General features: G+C 34.0%; 1 protein-coding gene across 34 annotated transcripts in view; it reads right to left on the bottom strand.

Moving 5' to 3' along the window:
- Window positions 1-21,528, bottom strand: part of SOX5 (SRY-box 5) — a 1,006,514-nt gene that overhangs the window by 425,476 nt on the left and 559,510 nt on the right. The gene's annotated exons all lie outside the window — the stretch shown is intronic.

The following is a 21,528-nucleotide window of genomic DNA, read 5'->3' as shown; positions in this document are numbered from 1 at the left end:
GAATAAACACAAATACTTATACATGGATTCAGAGAACTTAAGTTCAAGTCATAATTCTGCCCTCATAGATCTATGATACTCAGTGGCTTCACTTATAAATTAGGGATGATGACAATATATAGCAAAGGTGTTATAAGTATTTAATATTACAATATCCATGAAAATGCTTTGTAAGCTGTGAAGTACAATGTAAGTGTGAACAGTTATTTCAGCCAATAAGGTATTGTTTATAAACTTAGAAAAGTAATCCAGAGCATAAAATAAATCATTAAATTCCTACGTAAAATGACCTATTTCAATAATATTACTCTTCATACCAGGGATTGCATTTTCCTCTTGAGTGAATGATGCTGAAAAGAGCAATAAGATGTTTTCTAGCAGCTGTATGTTTAACCCATAGTCATTTATTTTTAGATTGTTTATGTTGCACACAATGCATACCCTAAGAAAGGAAACAAAAACATTAAGATTCTGGAAATGAGCTTTTAAATGTTAAGATTGTTTAAGCATTTCATTTACTATATGATTTACATGATGTATGACAGGAGCAAGGAAATGAATTTGAGAAGTCGACACTAGGTGGGTCCATAGTAATGAACTGAACATTTTAAATTGAAATGTGAGAAATATCTCTGTTTAAAATAGATGGATTACAGCTAAAAAAAAAAAAGCCAAGCAATTTGAAAAGCTCAATTGATATTTTAAAAGGCATATTAAATATACATAAAAAGGAAAATAAAAAGTAACTAAATATAGAATATATCTTAAATTATTTTTTAATTTAGTGATTTAGCACCTGCCAAAACAATTTCTTTTCATAAAATATTATAGACAATATGCAACATGGAGTAGAAACAGGAAGATAATGTATGGTCGGTCTATCAGTTACCCAGAATAATAGTTTCCCAGGTAAATGTCTTTTCTGATCAAAACCAATAATTTTTAAAATATCCTTGTAAGTTCAAAATAATTTTAAGTCAACAGCTATAACAAAAACACCATATTTTATCTCTGCAATAAAACATTGTAGGAGAGCAGGAAACACGTAAAAATATTTTGATACTTTTTGATACTGGGGAACTACAAATAATTTTAAACCAAATATTAGTAATAAGAAATTAAAACAATTACTTAGGATAAACAGACTTTAATTTTGCTGTCTTTATCTTCTAATTGGCCTGGCTTTGGTGTTCCCATCTAGAAAAATTTTGAAGACTATAAAGTTTGGTTTTGTGGCTAAGATCCCTTTAATAATAGCATGTACATTACAAATCCAGATCAAGGATAGTAATAGCTTACATTTAAGTGCTTATTAAGCAGCAAAGCATTGTCATAAACACTCTTCAACCAGCCCTTTTCAGGTAGGCACTCTTGTTAGTATTATCCCCAGTGGGATACAAAATCCAAGATATTAAATAATTTTCCAATGGTCAGAAAAACAGTAGATGGCAGAATATGGTTTCTACATGGCTCTCTAGCACTGATTCTTGAAACCTTTTCAGCTTAGCTACCTCAAAAGGGTATCTACTCTGGCTGTTACTGTTTAACTGCCTTACATTCACTTCTTAGTGAAACACAATATGGCTGTCACCCACACACACAACACTACCAAAACTACTATTTCTAATATTGACAATGACCTCTATATTACTAATCTAGTGGAAACTTTTATTCCCTGTGACCTTGGCCAAACCTTCTCTCTTCACCATTTCTCTTCTCATTATTTCCATTACAGCAGGTCCTCTGTTTTGCATCATTCATCCTTCTCTATCTGCCCTTTCTTGGACTTCTATTGTTTATTTTACACTCAACATTTGAATGTTCTGGCAGCTTGCTTTGAGCATCAATTCTGACCCTTCTCTCTCTCTGTACAACTTCATTTAATCTCTCCATTTTGATAACATCTAAATGTCAAGACTTCAAAATAATATTTGGGTCTCAGAGCCCTCTTCTAATTTCATATCTCCACTTGGATGTCTTTTAGACATCTCAAACTCAACACATCCCAAAAGTAAATGCATTGACTCTCTTCTATGCACCTCATTTTTTTTCTATCATGATAAATGGAGTCAGCATCCACCCAATTGTTTGGTCCCTAAACCTAGGATGCAGCTATTCTTGACACTTTCCTCTTTCTCAGGCTGTTTCGTCTCTGAGTCTTTCTCGTTCTATATCCTAAATGTATCTTGAATCATTTCATTGTCTCTAATGTCATTGTCACCACAGTAGTCCAAAACATATCATCTCCTACTAAAGTAATAGCTTCCTTCAGCCTGTCTCCACTCTCTCTTGTTCCTTTGAGTCCATTTTGTCCCCACACAATACTCAGATTGATGCTCTTCAAAAATCAAGTCATTTCCCATGTTTAAAATCTTCATATTTTTTCACTTAGAATAAACTCCATCACCCTTACTATGGCCTACACAATACTTCTTTATTGCTACCAAGCTCTAGTCACAGTAGTTTTATCTCTGTTATCAGGATATACTAAATCATCTCTGAACAAAAGCTTCTATCCTCTGCTATTTTCTGTTTGTAATAATGTTTATCCAAATATTTATTTGGCTAATGTCTATTTACACTTTATTTCAATTTAAATTCTATCTGTTCAGTGTTAACTTTTCTCTAGCTCCAAACTAAGCTAGCTCAACCTAGTTTTCACTGTTAGAACATCCGTTGTTGATACTCCACTTATTTTCAGGGTGAAAAGTGATAGCATTACGTGGTTAAAAAAAAAAAAAGTTCAAAATGTATGAAATGATACTAGACCTCGAGTCAGGCATCTTTTCAAAGATGGCCAGGTATGGTTCCAGGTTGCATTATTTTGGCTTATTATCAAACCAGCAAGCAAACAGTACAAATATTTTATCTGAGCTCAAGGATACAAGCATGAGGACAAAGCTCCACAATGACTTTCTACAAGCATGACTCTGAAGTTCTGTGGTCAGCAGTCCCCTCCCCCAGCTAAGTGGTCAGTTCACTAAGTTAGAAAATCCCAATAATATAGCCTAATAGTACATCAGCATGCACAGGTTCACACTTAACATATAACACATTCTTGCTGCACAACAGAATAGTAGCATTCTATTTTACACTCTGACCTTAATTAGTATGGCCTATCTCACAGACTATCATACGAAAAGAAAAGTAATGACTCTTTTCTTCCTAAGAAAGAGAATCTCATAGCCTTTCAGCTTTTTTGCAACTTCATTGAGTTATAATTCACACACCACGCAATTCACCTATTAAGAGTGTGCAATTCAATGGTTTGTGGGCATTATTAATTTAAGAATGAGATAAAAATACTAAAATTTACCAAGAGCATACAATTCAGTGGGATTCATGACATTGCCAATGTTATGTAACTATCATCAATATCTATTTACAAAATGTTTTCATAACGCCCAAGAGAAACTCTGTAGTCCTCATCCTTCCTTCTGCTTTAGTGTCTGGTAACCTCTACTCTCTGTCTTTGTGAATTTGTCTATTATATTTAATATAAGTAGAGTCATACAGTATTTATCCCTTTGAGTCTGGCTTATTTCACTAAACATAATGCTTTCAAGGTCCATACATACTGTAGCATCAGTCATTCATATTCTAGCTGAACAGTATTCTATTATATGAATATACCACATTTGCTTATCCATTCATCTGTTAATGGATATGTAAGTTGGTTTCCACATTGGGACTATTGCGATAGAGCTACAGCAAACACTAATATAAAAGCACGTGTTTAAGTCTGTTTTCAATTCCTTTGGCTGCATAACATTGAATAGAATTGCTGGATCATATGGCAATTCTGTTTAGCTTTTGAGGAACTATCAAATTCTTTTCTATAATATTCCAACAAGCAACATTAAGAGGGCTCCAATTTCCCCACATCCTTGCCAGCTTATTATTTCCTCTATTTTTTTGTCGGAATGTTTTTTTACTATAGCCATCCTAGTAGGTGTGACAGCTGACTCATTTTTGTACAACTGGTACAAATTCATCCAGGGAGATTACCATCATAATTACCACTACAACTTCTCCTACAGTGGAGAGATATGGCTTTAAATAAATATAAATTAAACATGTAAACTATACAATTGAGTCACAGATGGCAAATCTGTGCAGTTTTTTTTCTCACAGTTCCCCAAGTCTAGGAAATAAAAAATGTGGAATAATCAATTTTGAATGTCTTTTCAATAATTCCTCATATTTTGGAGAGAGAACTAAAATCTCTGTTAAATCCTTTATCTTTCCCAAGTCTATTAATTACTTTGTCAATTAAGAAATCTCCAGAGGAGTAAAATCAACATGGATTAAGAAGACTTAGTGCTAAATATTGTGCAAACACTTTAACCCTACTATATTATATATCCCTCAGAATATATAATAGGTCATTATTTTTCCATTTTATAGATGGAAAACTGAAGCTCTAAAAGAGCCATATTTACAAAAGGAGTAGAATTAAAATAACAATGTTTCTCAACATTTTACTATTCATTTCTGCATTCAATAAATATGAATCAGGGAGTTAATAAAATCTTGCATATCATCTCCAAATATTAAAGACGTAAGAATTATACTGCATTGGTTAAAGGATGAGGAAAGTCCAGAAGATGTACCCTGAGACCTTGTACACCAACGCTGCCCATCTGTCTGCAGTTTTTACATAAAGAATAGATGATGCCAGTGTTCTTCAGGCTATAATATCAGTTGAATATTTTTATTTAGAAGTCAGAAACTGAACACAGACACATCAGGGTAATGCAGATTACAAAATTAAAAACCTGGAACACTAAACATATCCTGGACAAATTCCTGAACTTTTCCCTTTCCTTTCTTTCTTCCTTTCTTCGAACTTGCTTCCTTCCTTCCTTTCTTTTCTTTTCTTTCTTTTTTTCAACTTTATGTTTGGCCTATAGTTGTTGATAATAACATTGTTTATGTTAATGACTCAAATAAAATTCTGAACTCTTATTCCAGGTCAAAGGGGAAAAAAAATCACCTAGACATAATCTAGTACCAAAAGATAAAGGGATTACAGAGAGAAGATTCATTATGAATAGATAAATTCATAACCAGCCTTTTATTTTCAAAATCAGGATTATGATCTTCCTGGAAACAGTAAGGTCTATTCATTAGTTTTCACTAGGCTCTGGACAAAAATTTCAAAAGATAGTATGGGGAAATAATGACTCATTTGCAAGAAAATGAAACAGGAAAGTAATTTGTGGAATAATATTTTAAAACGAATAGATTGATACAGAAAAGGAAAAATAAATGATTAAGGATGAAGTCTTAGTGATAGGAAAATAAAGAAAAGCTCAGAGAAAAAATTAGGCAAATAAAAAGAAACTGGTAAGGAGTTCCCATCGTGGCTCAGTGGAAATGAATCTGACTAGTATCCATGAGGACACAGGTGTGATTTCTGGCCTCTCTCAGTGGATTAAGGATCAGGCATTGCCATGAGCTGTGGTGTAGGTGGCAGACATGGCTCAGATTTGGCTTTGCTGTGGCTGTGGTGTAGGCCAGCAGCTATAGCTCCAATTCATCCCCTAGCCTGGGAATCTTCATATGTGGTGGGTGTGGCCCTAAAAAGACAAAAAAAAAAATTAAAAAAAAAAAAAGAAACTGATGAAAGGAAATTTGGAAATGTGTTGTAAGAAAAGATAAAACAGAAAGGTTTCAAGAAAATCTATAAAGCAGGTTGACAAAAAGGAGCTAAAATATCAATCTAAAAGCAAGTCATTTCTATTTTAAGGTAAGGTAAAATAAATAATTTTATTTCATTATACATCTGCCTAGTATTAAATTTGTAAGTTATAAGAATAAAGTAAATTAATTCCATTAGTCTTCAGTATTTATAGATAGGCCTTTAAGACTCCTCATCACTAGAAATAGAAATATAGTGATGGAAAATGTTCAATTACTTTATCTAAATAAGAGTAGATTTGTAAAGATCTTGAAATGTTACATTAGTCAATATGAAAGAGCACCATCTAAGTAGTCTTCTTTTATTGGTTTCTTTTCTCATTGACAACTCAGGACAGTAATAAAAGAGCCAAACAAGACCCTAATTTTTTTTTTTTTTAATGGCCACCCACACCATGTGGAAATTCTCAGGGCCAAGGATCGAATCTGAGCCATAGCTGTGGCAATGTGGGATCCTTTAACCCACTGTGCTGGGCAGGGGATTGAACCCATGCCTCTGAAGGGACCCTAGCCACTGCAGCTTATTCATAATTAACCCACAGTACCACAGCAGAAACTCCATTTTTTTCTCTTTTCTTTTTTTTTTTAAAGACCCTAATTCTTGTGAATTTGATGTATTTATTTTAAAAAATCAAGCATGAAAGACCAAATACCAACAAATACAAAGTTCACTGATTAGGGTTCTACTTATTTTTCATGTATCTAACTCTTTTTTTTTGGTCACTTATGTTTGTTGGTTGGTTGCTCTGACGTGTGGTTTGTTACATCTTTATTATAGTCATTAGGGCCTTGCTATGAATCATTTGTGTTAACAAAAACTTTGGAATGTGAGATTTGTTTCTAGTAAGGCAATGTGATGTCATGACTAAGACCATGAGTTTTAAAGAGCCCAACTGTGTAGGTTCACATCCTGTCTTTGGCACTCAAAGCTATTCTCAGTGCCTGAGTTTTCCCATATGTTAAGTGAGGCTGATAATACCTACTTAATAGCATTGTGGTAAGGAAGAAATCAATGAATATGCATAACATAAGCGCCCTGTGCTAACGAACACTGAACACTGCGTTCAGATAAAGAGACAGGAAATGATGTCAAAAGTTGTCTACTCTGAGACTTACTAATCCACTATGTTACTTAACCTGGTTATCCTTTTCAACGTGCCTGTAAGCAAAATTAAGATGAGTAAATTGGAATTAGCATATTCTTTCCAGCTGTAGACATTCATCTCAAATATAGTTAATTTAACTCATTTTAACTACGAATGAGTAAGAAAAGAGGTTTTTTATATAAGGTAAATTTATAAATTTAAAGGACAAAGAAATTTTCTTCTTTGACTCTCTTGAAACAATTGATTTCCAAATAAATGTGGAGACATTTAAATTCCTTCAAAGTATGGAAGTTAATGGAATCTTTGGATAGGCATAAAATATTCTCTGAGCTGATTAAGAAAAAAAAAGATTTCTGCCTGGAATTAAATAAACTTAAAACTTTTTTCAACCAAAATTACTAAAAAAAAAAAAAAAAAACTAATACCAGACAGATTGACTTAAATCTTGGGGAAATGGTTGAACAGTCTCTCCAAAAATTTTCAGTCTCTTATAAACTATGTCTTTAATAATTTCTATGAGATCAACACTATTAAAAAGAGAGAGAAAGAGAAAGGGGAGGAAGGGTAAACAGGAAGAGAAGAAAGAGAGAAAATATACGTTACTAGAACCCAAGAAACAAATTCAGGGATTAGCCCAACTTTTGTTACTTTATTGAAAAGCAGATGAACATAAGCTATGTTAAGAGCGGAAATCAATGATTATAAGTAGAGTTGGATAATAGAAGGAATGTTACTTAGGTAGTAACTTGAAAGTCCATTAGACATTCATTTCGAGGTGGATTTATAGCTGTCACAAAAGTCAGTAGACTATGCCTATCATTATAATAATACAGTGAATCCCTTTTACATGCCTAAAGTGTACAAAGAACATCAAACCCACCAATAATTCCCCTTTCCAAGATCCCATGTTCACTGTCAATCCATCACCTATTTAAAAAACAAAGCAAAATAAAATAACAACTTTTATTAAAATCTGTTGGTTTAGAAGAAGAAAATAAATTGTGAAAAGCAAACATAGGAGACAAATATGGAAAAAGGAGAAGGAGTTAGAAGAGGATTCAGATTGTACAAGACAGGCCCTTTCCTTAAATACAGTAAAACATTCTATTTTATTATAACTAAACTTTGTATTTAATCTCATTACCTTCTCTGAACTACCAATAAATTCATATTGCGAGAAAATCTATTTCGGGATGAATAGGAATAATAGCAAGGATATAAGATTTGCATTGAGACTGTCATTTATTTTCTTTTTAGGGCCATGCCTCTGGCATATGGACGCTCCTAGATTAGGTGTCGAATGGGAGCTGCAACTGCAGGCCTATGCCCCAGCCACAGCAATGCTGGATCCAAGCTGCATCTGTGACTAAAGGCACAGGTTGTGGCAACACTGGATCCTTAACTCACTGAGCAAGGCCAGGGATCAAACCTGAATCCTCAGAGATACAGTGTCAGGTTCTTAACCTGCTGAGCCACAACGGGAACTCCTAAAACTTAATAGGAATTAATTTAGTAAAGATTAATTTCTTCCAATATTTCATAGAGCTCATAAACACCAAGTGGAGGAGGCTCAGAGGGAGGTACTAAGGGATGATTCTGGAATTTGGAACATGCTATACAATCACACTCTGCTACATCAACACTCTCCTACTTCCCAACTTCCAAAAAGGCAAAGTCGATGGATTGGACTGAAGTTTGAACAAACAGAAAAGTGGTATGACAGAAAAAGAGGAAGATACATAAAGAGAGGCTGAAAGTGTCGAAGACAAAATTTATCTTGTTATTTTATCTAGGCTACCTCTATGCCTAAGAAAAGATAAAGAAACAAATGCTTTTCTTGCCCCCCTTGATCACAAGCTCCCCCTACTAGTTCTAAACCTTAATTTGTGGACTAAATAAGCTTTTATAGATTGGCCCAGTTACCTAAACACCATTCATAACTTTATTTCTATAGGAAAATGTGTGGTGAGGTACAAATTCCAAACTATTTGAAACAACCTGTTCACAAGTTTGGGACAGCTTGCATACTGCATGTCTTGGATTTAAGAAGTTAAATGACACCCTACTGGATAAAAACGTATTATGACATGTGATTCATACAACTATTATTAATCTTCAATAAATTCTGCTGGAGTAAGTGCCCAAAGGTGTGCTAACTTAATTTAAACCTCTGCAAAATTTGGCTGGTAATTTTCCAAGAACAGATTGACTCATGATATTTTCAATGTCCAAAAACTTGTCTTTCAGTCATAAGCTAAAGAATACCATGCTGCACATTTCAACACTTATGTCTTCAATCTTAAATAAAAATGAAGTCTAAATGTGGCCATTAACAAATACAAAATATAAAAGTTTATATATAAGAATATAAAAGTTTAAAACTGTTTCATTTGATTTATTTTTATATAGGAAAGGAAACTTTGGAATTAATAATAGAAAGCATGCACAGATTAAGTAAACACAAAAACTAAAACATGAAACTATAAATGTGACACCAAACTTCTTTACATACATCAACTGCTAGTGGTAAACATAATTTTTCTGAGCTATTCAATGTCCCCTACAATCATTATCCAAGTCTTCTTCACAATGTATGTCAGAAATAATGTGACATATTTGCTTTCAATCCATATGATAAGGAATTTATTATCTTTATCGTAAGTCAATTTAGATTTAGCCAATGAGAACCTATAGATTTTTCTCACTCTGGGTTCCATACCTAGCTGTAAATTATGTCGCTCATTTATTTGAAATTTAAGACTGATCAACATTAACAGAAGTTACCTAATAACTGACTGGTTTAAATTAAATGACGTTTACAATGTACTCTACTAAATAATTTATCACCTTCAGATACTACAGATAAAAAAATTCAACATTCAGGAAACTTAAACCATCTATCACATTTTTTCTTTCCTCTTTTAAGATTTTAGACGTATTTTTTACTTAGTTCCTTAAACCATTGCCTTTCTGAATTTAAATAGTATTCTTAAATAACAGTTTTTAAAATTTATCAATTAAGGCTATATCTGCTTAATTCTTGCTATGAAACGAGGTAATTGGTAAATCTTTTCTCTACCTCTCCTCCTCCCTCACTTCAAAAAAATAGCTATAAATTTATTTTTATATTATGAAGTTTTATCATTCACCTCATTTTTGTTATATTTGGACCATTATAGGTATGAAAAAAATTTTTAAATAGTACTTAACACTTACAGTATTGTTTTTAAACATAGACTGAGATATACTATTGGCCTCATATAATGTAATCTTAAATCTTAATTTTTCATTTTTGAAGGGGAATCTTCCAAGCATCAATATTTAACAAATTCTCTTTCATTTACCTTCTGGCTTCCTTCCCTTCTTATGGTCATACTCCCCTGCCTGAATTTCACATATGCCTTTTTCTAAGATATTTTTTTTTCTGATTGATCTTCTTGAATAATCTTTTCATATAGGGAAAGTGAATAATAACCTAAATTATTGCATGATTAAAGTGTCTTTTATATAATGTAAAATATAGTTAGGTATCTTTTTTCCTTGAACATTGAAATATTGCTTCTTTTATTTGAATATTCACTGCCATTGCTGACAGTTTAATGTTAATAATACTCTCATCCGCTAAATGTAATTTTTCTCCATATATATTTATATTTAATATACATGCCTTCAATCTATATGATATATATAATATATGTAGTATGAATATGAAACTCTGGGACAGCGATGAGTTCTAAAATCTGAAGAGAATGTGGCAGTGGTGGAAATATCTTTAATATGCTCTGTTTATGAAATGACTACCATCAATATTGGAAAGTAACATCAACGAAGAATTCTAAACTGTATTGGGGGAAATGTTTCAAAACACTTTTAACTATTTGCATTTTGTGGTTGTCTTATTTCTAACATATTTTAAAAAGTATGCCCAAATAGCAGCACTTCTGTCCCATTCCTGTTTATCACTTCGGACAGGAAGAGACAGGGCACTCTTGTTCTTTCCTCCTCATCTGACCTCCTATGCCGTCCTGTATCTGCTCTCTGTCCCCACCTCTCTCCCAGGGAATCACTTGGCTCCTGAACTATGCCTTGGACCCAAGGGTGAGTAGCCAACAACCAGGTCTTCCCTGGGAGGCTGGGCTGGGGAAGACCTGGGAAAAACCTGGCAGTCTTGTTTGGACAAAAATTCCCAGTTCTGTGTCCTTGAAGAATGGTATGGAAAAGCAAGAGATAGGGTCTTGGGTCTGTGAGGGCATATGCCTTTGGCCCCTCACATTCTCAGTTTTGGGAAGTGTCATGATCAGCCAACAGCGCCAACATGGTTTCCTCTAAATGCCCTGGCAGTCTGCATCCTAAGCTAGCCAGAAGCTAGAGATTCTAAGAGATTTCAAACACTTTAATCTTTTTTTTTTTTTTTTTTTTTTTTTGCCAAGAAGCCTGCACAAAGTTACAGGGCCAGGGATCGAACCTATGCCACAGCAGCAAACTGAGGCACAGCAGTGACAATGCTAGATCCGTAGCTCCTCAAACACATTTAAATTTAAATTTAGCCAGGAGCCAAGATCTACTAACAGATCTCCAAGTTTAATTTCACTACTGACACACCTCCCTTGGATGCTTTAAGATGTTTTAGGAGTTTTTAAATTCTGTTTCGTAGTTTTTAATGGCTGATATTTTAGTCAATATATGCCCTTTGTACTAATCAAGAAGGTCCCTGACAGTGACTAACTACATCTTGGCTATCACCACAATATATTTTCTATGTACATTTTATACATACACACTTATACACACTTGTGAGCATGTTGGTTTTCATTTCTGATTGATTTAGTTCACGTTATAAAATAAAATCACTGAATATTGTCATTAAGTCATTTCTGAAAGAAGAATCCTGAAATATAGGATGTTTGTTTGCCTATTTTTGTTTTGTTTTCTTTTCCAAGATGTAAGTTCTTAGGCATATTTCTTCAAGAGGCTCAAAAATGTTATCAAATTGATATTCACTTTTCTAAATTCTCATGTGGTATCCGACAATCATTCTTCCCAATTCAAAAATATAATTCTTTGTTTTCTACAAGTGTACCAATGATTACTAGGGAAACTAACTAGAATTCCTCATGTGCTGAAATGTAAAAATATTGCCTATGTGACTGTGACATTTATGGCAACACTCTATTGTAATATATAATATTGATTTAATAATTTAAGAAGTCCTATAGTGTATTACTACCTAGAAAGCAGAGACCATATCATTTTCCATACGTGATCAGCATCCAGAATGTTCAATGAAGAATGATTGATGGGGATACCTACATAGAATGACCTCCTTGATAAGGGGGTGAGCACTAAAGAACATTTTGAACTTGAACTCTAATACTAGGCCTTGGGAAATGTATTTGGAGAAAGTATTCTGAATGACTATAAACTGCCTGCTTTTCATGAAAGCCCATTTTTATGACCTACAGAACAATTTTTCTCCTTACCTCAGGGTTTTCACCCTCAAGTCAGCAGAGATGCCACATCCCACCTCTGAAGTAGGAAAGCACTGAGATGCTCATAAAATTCAAGTGGGTGTAATTTTTCCACTCCCTTCATATATATGTGGTACAGAGAACAGGGCAGTGAGGGTGGAGAATCAGGGCTGTTTTTATTCATAAAACATTTGAGATGTATATGAATGTGTCTAGAGCCCCACAATGATAATTCATTGTGGAAAAATCAGAGATGCTACAATGGTATATAGCTCTGATGATAATCACAGTTTGATGACTGAGAGTCTTGGTACCTGTCACTGACACTGGAGTATTTAATGTTACTTACTGTACTCTTTAAAGGTGCACTTACCAGTGAAAATATATGTATGAAGCACATACATCACTTTAGATTTCCTAAGTAGCCACATTTTTAATAAGTTAAAGTGAAATAATTTGAGTAACTTACTTAACCCAATATATCCAAAACATATTCAACTCTATATGTAATTATATTTTAAAATGATATATTTTAAACTCATATATTCTTACTAAACCTCTGATTCCAATGCCTATTTAGTACATTTTCATTTGGACAAGCGAAACTTCAAGGGCTCAATAACCACATCCTGTGGGACAGAACAGCAGATGTGTCATTTTATTCCTTTGGCATCTCTTTTCAGGTTCTTGCAAACTGCCAAACCCAGCACAATCAAGAACCTGAGCTAATCGTGGAGGGCAAGTAGCAGAAAATATTTAAGGTTCGCCATCACTGGAATCAGGAGTTCATTGTGCTGAATCAAACCCTGATAACCAAGGTCTCTAAGGGAAGCCTTAAGCATCTGTGTTCAGAAATGGACAGGCAGTGTTCTCACTACTTTATACCAATAATGGCACCTTGGAACAGACTGTGTGGTGCTCTGGGGATTTGTAAGCATCCTCTGTTCCCTCTTTCTCCAACTTCTATTGGGTAGCTCCGGTGCTCAAGCCATGCTTTCTGATTAGATGTTTAGTTTCCCCAAAGATAATGAAACGGAGCACTGTGACATTCTGACACAAGATGAATAATCATGAGTGCAGAATATGAGGCTTTGAAATTTGTGTCTCATATGAAATCACCTGAAGAGATGAGGGAATCTGTTTTCTTTACCTATAAAATTAGAAGTTGGGCTAGATGAACCAGGAAGTTCCTTCCTATGCTATAATTATACAATTACTATATAAATTTAGTAAATATCATAAAGTAATATACCTGAAATAATTTACTAAATGCACTCAAATCTTATTAATTCAAAATTACAATAAAGTACATTCTAAATCTATGAAAAGCTGAATTTATAGAATGTTATTGCAGGAAAAAAAGGTTTTTCTTCTTTTAACAGAAAATAAAATTTCTATGGGATAGACAATGAGCAAGGAGAACTTATTTTACACTTCAGATTTCCCTTACATTTTATCTCAATTTATAACTTGTCAAATTATTTCATGTGGAACAAAGGAAAATATTTTTATAGATAAAAGTTTGCATTAGTGTCCTATAAACATTTTTTAATTAAAAATGCATTAAAACAGAAAATAAAATTAAAAACAAAATAAAGCTCAGGGTGTGGCATGGAAAATCCAAATCCTCAAGAATGATGTGAGGCAACAACAGAAACAGCGTAATTCCTAAATCTCTGAGATTATAGACTTAGAGAAAATTTTTTTCAAAAGGACAATCTCTCCTTTGATTTCTTCCAATGTTTCTTTTCATATATATTCATATATATGTATGTGTATATATATATGTATGTATATATATACACATGTGTGTGTATACATATATATGTGTGTGTCTTTTACATAGTCCTTGATTCATTTATTCAGGAACTATTAAAAACCTATTATAGGCCCATACTGTGCTAAGCATCAGAGAGATAACAGTGGGAAGCTTATGGAAATTGAGGGAGAAAGACAAGTGAAATGACAATTTCAACATGCTGTGGTAGTGCTACAAGTGGAGTAGTTTGGATTACGAGGGCCTACAAGGTTCACAAAGTAGCAGAGAAGAAGCATCTAGCTCAGTCTTCATCAGTCAGGGAAAGCTTTCTAGGGAAGAGACTTTTTAACTGAAGTGGTGACTTAGAAACCCACCAAAGGGTAGAAGTAGGAGCTGGCTGAAGGAGATGGGTATGGTTCCTGCAAAGCAACAATGTGCTCACAATTCCAGAAGTGAAAACATGGTCCATTTAGGGAAATGGCAGGGTGTCCAACGTGATTGGACCACCAGCAACTGTGAAACAGTGAAGAGAGACTGGCTGGAAATGTATAATCTGAGTCCTTACCATCAACGTCTGACACATGAGGAAATTAACAGAAATTATTTGAATGAGTGAACAGTTGAAAAAGCCGAAATAAGGGTAAATGTCAAGCTGTACACACTTTAATTCTATAAACCTATTGCTTCCATTAAATTGATACTCTATGCTTAAATTAGACTTTGCTGTAGATCTAGCAAATCAAAGTTTGAAAATGTTACTTAGTAGATACTGAGTAGGCATTTGATGCAATGGACAGGCAAGAATAATTATAATTAGTACACCAATTGTTTCTCTGTAAATATGTGTTTTCAAAGTGTTTGAAAGTGCTTTAAACTCATTTGTTCTGTTAAGCATTTTAAGCAACCCCTCTGCAAGGTCATATACTACCAACTTCATTTGTATGTATCACTTTTGTGGCTGTTGTTAAAGCAAGTACTGCCCAGCATTTGTAAAATGGCTATATAATCTAAATTGATGAAAGATGATTAATTTTTTACTTTATTTTTGTTTCACATATCTCCTTCTTTAAACCAATATTAAGTTGACATGCATACTAAAAGCAGACAACTTCAAGTTTGTAACTCAATTACAATGGTCAAGTTGGGTCCATGCTTTCTCATAATGTATAATCTAAGGCTTGTGCACAGTGAACAAAAAGAACTTGAAAAAAAACTGAAACATCATGCTAAGTGAAAAGCCTTCATAGATACACAAAGAAACAGTCCATTCCCCTTAATCTGAAGTGCTCTTTCATTTTTTGTTTCTGAGAAGAAAAGTAAAGGAAAAACTGTATGTTTTCTGTTGCTGCTTTAACAAACTATCACAAGCTCATGGCTTAAAACAACACAAGTATATTATTATTTGATAGTTTTGGAGGTCAGAAGTCCAAAAGGGGCCTCACTGGACTGAAATTAAGGTGTTGCCAGGGCTGCATTCCTTTCTGGAAGATCTTTGGGAGAACTAATTTTCCTGCCTTTTCTAGCTTCTTGAGGCTGCCTGTATTACTTGTCTCTTGGCCCCTATTCAGGTTCAAAGTCTCCTATGTTAAGTCTTTCTCAGAATGCCATCACTCTGCTTCCTTCTTCCCACCAAGGAGTCTTGATTATATTGGGCCCATTTGGGAGTTCCCGTCGTGGCTCAGTGGTTAATGAATCTGACTAGGAACCATGAGGTTTCGGATTTGATCCCTGGCCTTGTTTAGTGGGTTAAGGATCCGGCATTGCCGTGAGCTGTGGTGTAGGCTGCAGACGCAGCTCAGATCCCACGTTGCTGTGGCTCTGGCAAAGGCCGGCAGCTGTAGCTCTGATTCGACCGCTAGCCTGGGAACCTCCATTGCCACGGGAGCAGCCCTAGAAAAGGCAAAAAGACAAAAAAAATTAAAAATATAAAAAATATATTGGGCCCATTTGTGTAATTCAGGGTGATCTCTTTATTTGACCTGATTGGCCAATCTCAGTTTCATCTGCAACTTTAATTCCTACTTGCTATGACATATAACACATTTTTCACATGTTGCAGGGATTAGCATATGGATATCTTGTGGGAGGTGGGGGAGTAGCATTGACCTACCACAGAAACTATCAGAGTAAGAAAAAATTTTAATGTACACTGTATTTTAACTGTATTTTACTTTTATCTGGTAAGATTTGATTGGAAAATGATGCTAGGCTTTCATGTAATCTCAAAGAATAAAAGACACAAAAATCCCTGTCCTCATGAAGTTTGCAGAGACAAAATAAAAATCACATGTACAAAGTAAAAATCTGGGAAAAGGGCCTTTCATCACTTTAAGCACTCACTAAGTGAAAAAAAAATGTTATTTACCAACACCAATCAAATTAATTTGACAATGTAGCAATAATAACAATTATATTTCATTATATGACTCATAATACACTATTAGAAGAACAAAATATGTATTTCATCAACTGGGTGACTCATAAATCCATAGAGAAAGTAAAAAAATGTAGTCAATCAACTGACTACATGATTCTAAACAACTGATCTGAATAATTTTTTATTTCATCAACATGATTTTTTTTTTCATTGAAGTGACAGACTATCAAGTAGGGATGGTACTAGATTTTCACAAGTATCAATGAATGCCTTCCTTTAATGGTCTAGGAAAGAAAAAATATAGTTTGGGGATCATAATTCCCATTTATGATCCTTCAAAACTTTGGGTTACACACTTTATCAAGTTAGCCATTCCCTTCCACAACAATTTTTTTTAATTAAAAATACTACTTTGAGTTCCTCTTCTTTCTGTGCCAAAGATTCACCTACCAAAATAAATATATAAAATCACTCCTTAACTCTTTGTTAGAAAAAAAGAATTATTTATTTTCTCCTCTCAACTACAAATACAGAAGAGTTCAGTTAATTAACATATTTTGGTTGCTACTATAGTTACTAAGGCTAATAACTTTAATGATTGGTTTAACATAAAATTGAGTGACTACTAAGTGTTAGTGCCATTCTAGAAAGTGTGGATATAGAATAAAATAAGACAGAAAAGGGGAGACAAAAAAAATCCATAAATAAGCCACAGAAAAAAGATGAAATGGTGGTAACTATGATGCAGAGAATCCAAATGAATGATGTGACCTAGAAGGACTAGATGTCCAGATTGTATGGTCAGAGATTCATCTCTCAAAGGATGGCATTTAGGCTGGGAGAAGCCAACCATGCATGGATTGTAGAATAACATTCCAGTGGTCCAGTAGGAGCACTGACAGAACTAAGCATCAATGAAACCCTGTAATGTTTGAGATACAGAAGACCAGTAAAGCTGAAACATAGTAGGCTAGCAGACTGAAGGACAATAATACAAAATGATCTGAGAGGCAGCCACATCACGTCATAGAAGATTCTGAAATCCATGGTAAAACAGATGATGGGAACCCACTGAAAAGCTTAAAGCAAGAAGAGGATATTACCTGATATACATTATAAAAAGATTATCCTGGTTCCGATATGGAAGGATAATCAATTGTAAGGGGGTAGAACTGAAAGTAGAAAATCAAACAAGTTTTTACTGCAATGATCCAAGTGAGAAGTGATGGTGATTTGAGAAAAGAGAAGTGAGAAATTTGAGAAATGAGAAAAAAAAATACTGTCTTTGAGTTATCTTTTGGGAGTAGTACAAAGGATTGGTGACTGACTGGATGTGGAAGAGATAAAGATAGGAAACAATAATAATGCACATATTTTTGAGTTGATAAAGCAGTTGGAAGGTCATGTTATTTATAGTGATGGAAAAGACAAACAGAGGAGCAGGTATGTGGGGAAAACAGTTCTATTTTGCCTGTGTTATCTTTGAGATCCTCACCAGACCTCTGGGTAGGGAAGTCAAGGAATCAATTGGATGTATGAAGCTGGGAATTCCAGGAAGAGATATGGACTAACAATAAAAAATTTTAAAGTCTCATCAGACTATTGATGGCTTTTGATATACAAGATTTCATGAGGTCACTGGGAGGAGTAAATAGGTAAAGAACAGAGCATGAGCCCTAGACAACCTTGTCTAGGGAACTGGAGGAAATTAATTTCTACTGCATTCAGTACTTTGGATTAGCTTGTTTTGATCATGGAAAATACATGTGTGTAAGATCAAGCAAAAGAATTTGAGAGTGATGTGGGAATAGGTATAGGAAAGTCTCAGCTAAGAAGACATCTAAGTCATCTAAGAAAGAGGAATGAACATAGGGGTACATGCATCCGTTTGAATTGTAGTTACACTCAGAAGTGGGATTATTAGATCATATGGTAGTTCTACATTCAGGTTTCTGAGAAACCTAGATACTGTTCTTTATAATGGTTGTACCAATTTACATTCCCACCAACATCAGCCAAGACATGGAAACAACCTAAATGTCTACCAACAGATTAAGAAGAATTGTACATAAACAATGAAATATCAGCCATAAAAAGAATGAAATAATGTCATTTGTAGCAACATAGATGCAACTAGAGATTATCATACTAAGTGAAGCAAAACAGAAAAAGGAAGAAATTATATGATATTTCTTACATGTGGAATCTAAAACGTGGCACATATGATATCTCTTGTATGTGGAATCTAAAACATGGTATAAATATTTCTGTTTCTACAAAACAGAGACAGACTCATAGACATAGAGAACAGACTTGTGATTGCCAAGGGGGAGAGGGGAAATGGAATGGACTGGGAGTTTGGGGTTAGTTGATGCAAACTATTACATCTAGAATGGATAAGTAATGAGATCCTACTGTATAGCACAGGTAACTATATCCAGTCTCTTGGGATAGACCATGATGGAATGTGAAAAAGAATGTATATATATTATGACTGGGTCACTTTTCTGTACAACAGAAATTGGCACAACATCGTAAATCAACTATACTTTAGCTAAAAAGGCATGAAAACTTTTACAAGAGACAACATTAAAAAAGCAGAAGGGCCGAGCTTTAGAAAGAGAAGACACTGAGATACAAAGGAAAACTTGCTTAAACATTAATTATATTTGAAAGTATATGAAGAGACAGTGCCATTATTAGCCATAATATAATTCTGGGAGCAGGAAGAAGAAAAGAAGGGAAAGCAAAATAGAAGGAGGAAGGGAAGAAAGAAAAGGGAAATAAAAAGAAAGGAAGGTAGGTTTGGACAAATGAAGACCAAGACTGTGCTACAGATTACAGCATCTGTCCAGTTAATTGAATTATTCTCTTAAATGGTCTCTGCCTTGTTCCCATCTGGCCCATCTTTACAAGGCTTCACAAGAGAGCTTTTTAAAATGCAAAATGGATCGCAACACTCACCTCCATAAACCCTTCAATAGCTTCCCATTATCCACAGAATAATGTCCAAGCTCCTTACTGTGGCAATCAAGGACATTGATGATCTGAGGTCCTCCACACACATTTCCACCACACTTCCCAGAATTCTCTTGCCATACAATTACTTCTCCTTCTATGCCAACACCAAGTCACTTCTCACATCTGTGTTATGCTCAGGCTATTCCCTTTAACTGTGATGTACACTGAAAACGGCATTGCATTCTCCGTGAAGCTTCTCTAACTTTCCACCTGAAGCGCTGTCCATTTCCTGACATCTCTATGCCAAGAAAAACCACACCCTATCACCTCCTATTCTATACTACACACCTGCATCTTCTACATGCTCCTATTATTCCATACATTTCCTCATCTTATTTGTTAGCAAGGTCTCTAAGTTTCTCAATGGCACAGATATAGTCCGTCTCTTTAGGGCCTAGCAACATGCCTATTACATAGTAGGTGCTCAATAGTTTGCTGGTCAGATGTTATCTAATATAAAGTGGAAGGCTTGACAAAGAATTAATGAAAGATGTTACATACATAAGACAGAAGGTTTGAATAGCAATCAGACAAAACTAGAACATTCTTTACATTTTCCTATGATACTGGTATATTTCAATTTAACTGTTTATAATAGGTGAATATTCTTATCCAAACCCCAGAGGCCAAATGAGCTTCTGAATAATGAAAAAAATTGGATTACATAAATATAATACTATATATATACCATATATTAAATAACATTACCAATGAAGTCTAGAGCAATATGCCATAATCAAATATATTAATATTTCTGTCCTGACAAATATCCACACTAAATAAATAGCCTCTTGTCAGGTCTGTTTAGGTTTTCCTCTAAATGAACAACCAAAAATTGTATATTTCCAATTTTCCAATAACAAAGTGACTTACAAAAAAGTTTAGAACTGCAAGTAAGGAAATATATATCTGCATTAAAATGCTATTTTGTTGGGGTTTTTGTCCATGCCCATGGCAGGCGGATTTTGTAGATACTAGGAAATCCATAGTCAAAACTGTCATAGGAGGTTACTACTGTAAGCATATCATTGATAATAAAATAATGAATTAACATAATGGATCAAATGCATAACCAGATAACAAAGTATTTTTTAACTTTTTTGTATAATTATGCAGGTTGAGTACTTAAAAGAATAGAACACAGATAACATAGATTGAATCATCAGTCTAATAAGACATCCTGGACTGATATCTAACACTCTGGTAATACTTTAGAATGGTTTCAAGGTCATTTTGTCAATAGTTTCCAGGTATCACTTGTTAGAATGTCTTTAGACCTTTAAAGATAGAGGCAATATAAAATCTATTTTCTACTATGCAGTTTTCCAAAAATAACATTTCCTGCAAATATATAAATAATGCTCTCAGCCATCATCATCATCGGTAGCAAAAACAAAAGTAATAAACTTGCAGTTCTAGGAAACCCTGATCAGTATTGGTTAGAGTTTACTAAAGGAGAAAATGCCTCCTTAATAAGTTTCCATAAAGTCTGTATCTCAAAGCCCCTAAATATTTTTTAAAGAACACTGATGTTTGGTTTGGCAACACCTATAATAATATCTTTAATTACAATGAGACATTTTTCAAAAGCTATATTGTTCTCCTTATTGTCCTTAGGTAGAATATTACTTCTGAAAATTTGCACAGAAACTCAAATACTATGAACAAAAAGTCCTTCCTTACTCAATTTATTAATTTGAACATATTTGTTGGCATTGTTTCAAAATCAAATCATGTTAATAAACCATTAAAAAGTTTTAATACACCATTTACAAAGCAGCCCTCAATAACAACTTCTTTTTAATATGAATTATAAAATAATAGGTCACTCAGAAGTTTAATCTTTTCTTTATTCCCATAAATGCATCTTATATTCAGAAAAAAATATACATGAGTCTTTTCTCACTGTTCAATAAATATTTTGTAGATTGTCAAGAAACAATTATCTTTAGGACTCTAAGAATGAAGGTATGGACAATCATTTAAATATACAATTATTTTGTAATTTATTCTTTGATATTTATATCATATGACATGATAACAGACCAAAAAAAAAGGGGGGGGACTTTCCTTTCATTATATAACAATTTACTC

This window comes from Sus scrofa, chromosome 5, assembly GCF_000003025.6.
Source record: "Sus scrofa isolate TJ Tabasco breed Duroc chromosome 5, Sscrofa11.1, whole genome shotgun sequence".
NCBI lineage: Eukaryota > Metazoa > Chordata > Mammalia > Artiodactyla > Suidae > Sus > Sus scrofa.
Note: the sequence above shows the minus strand (reverse complement) of the source record. Positions and strands in the feature narration are given on the sequence as shown.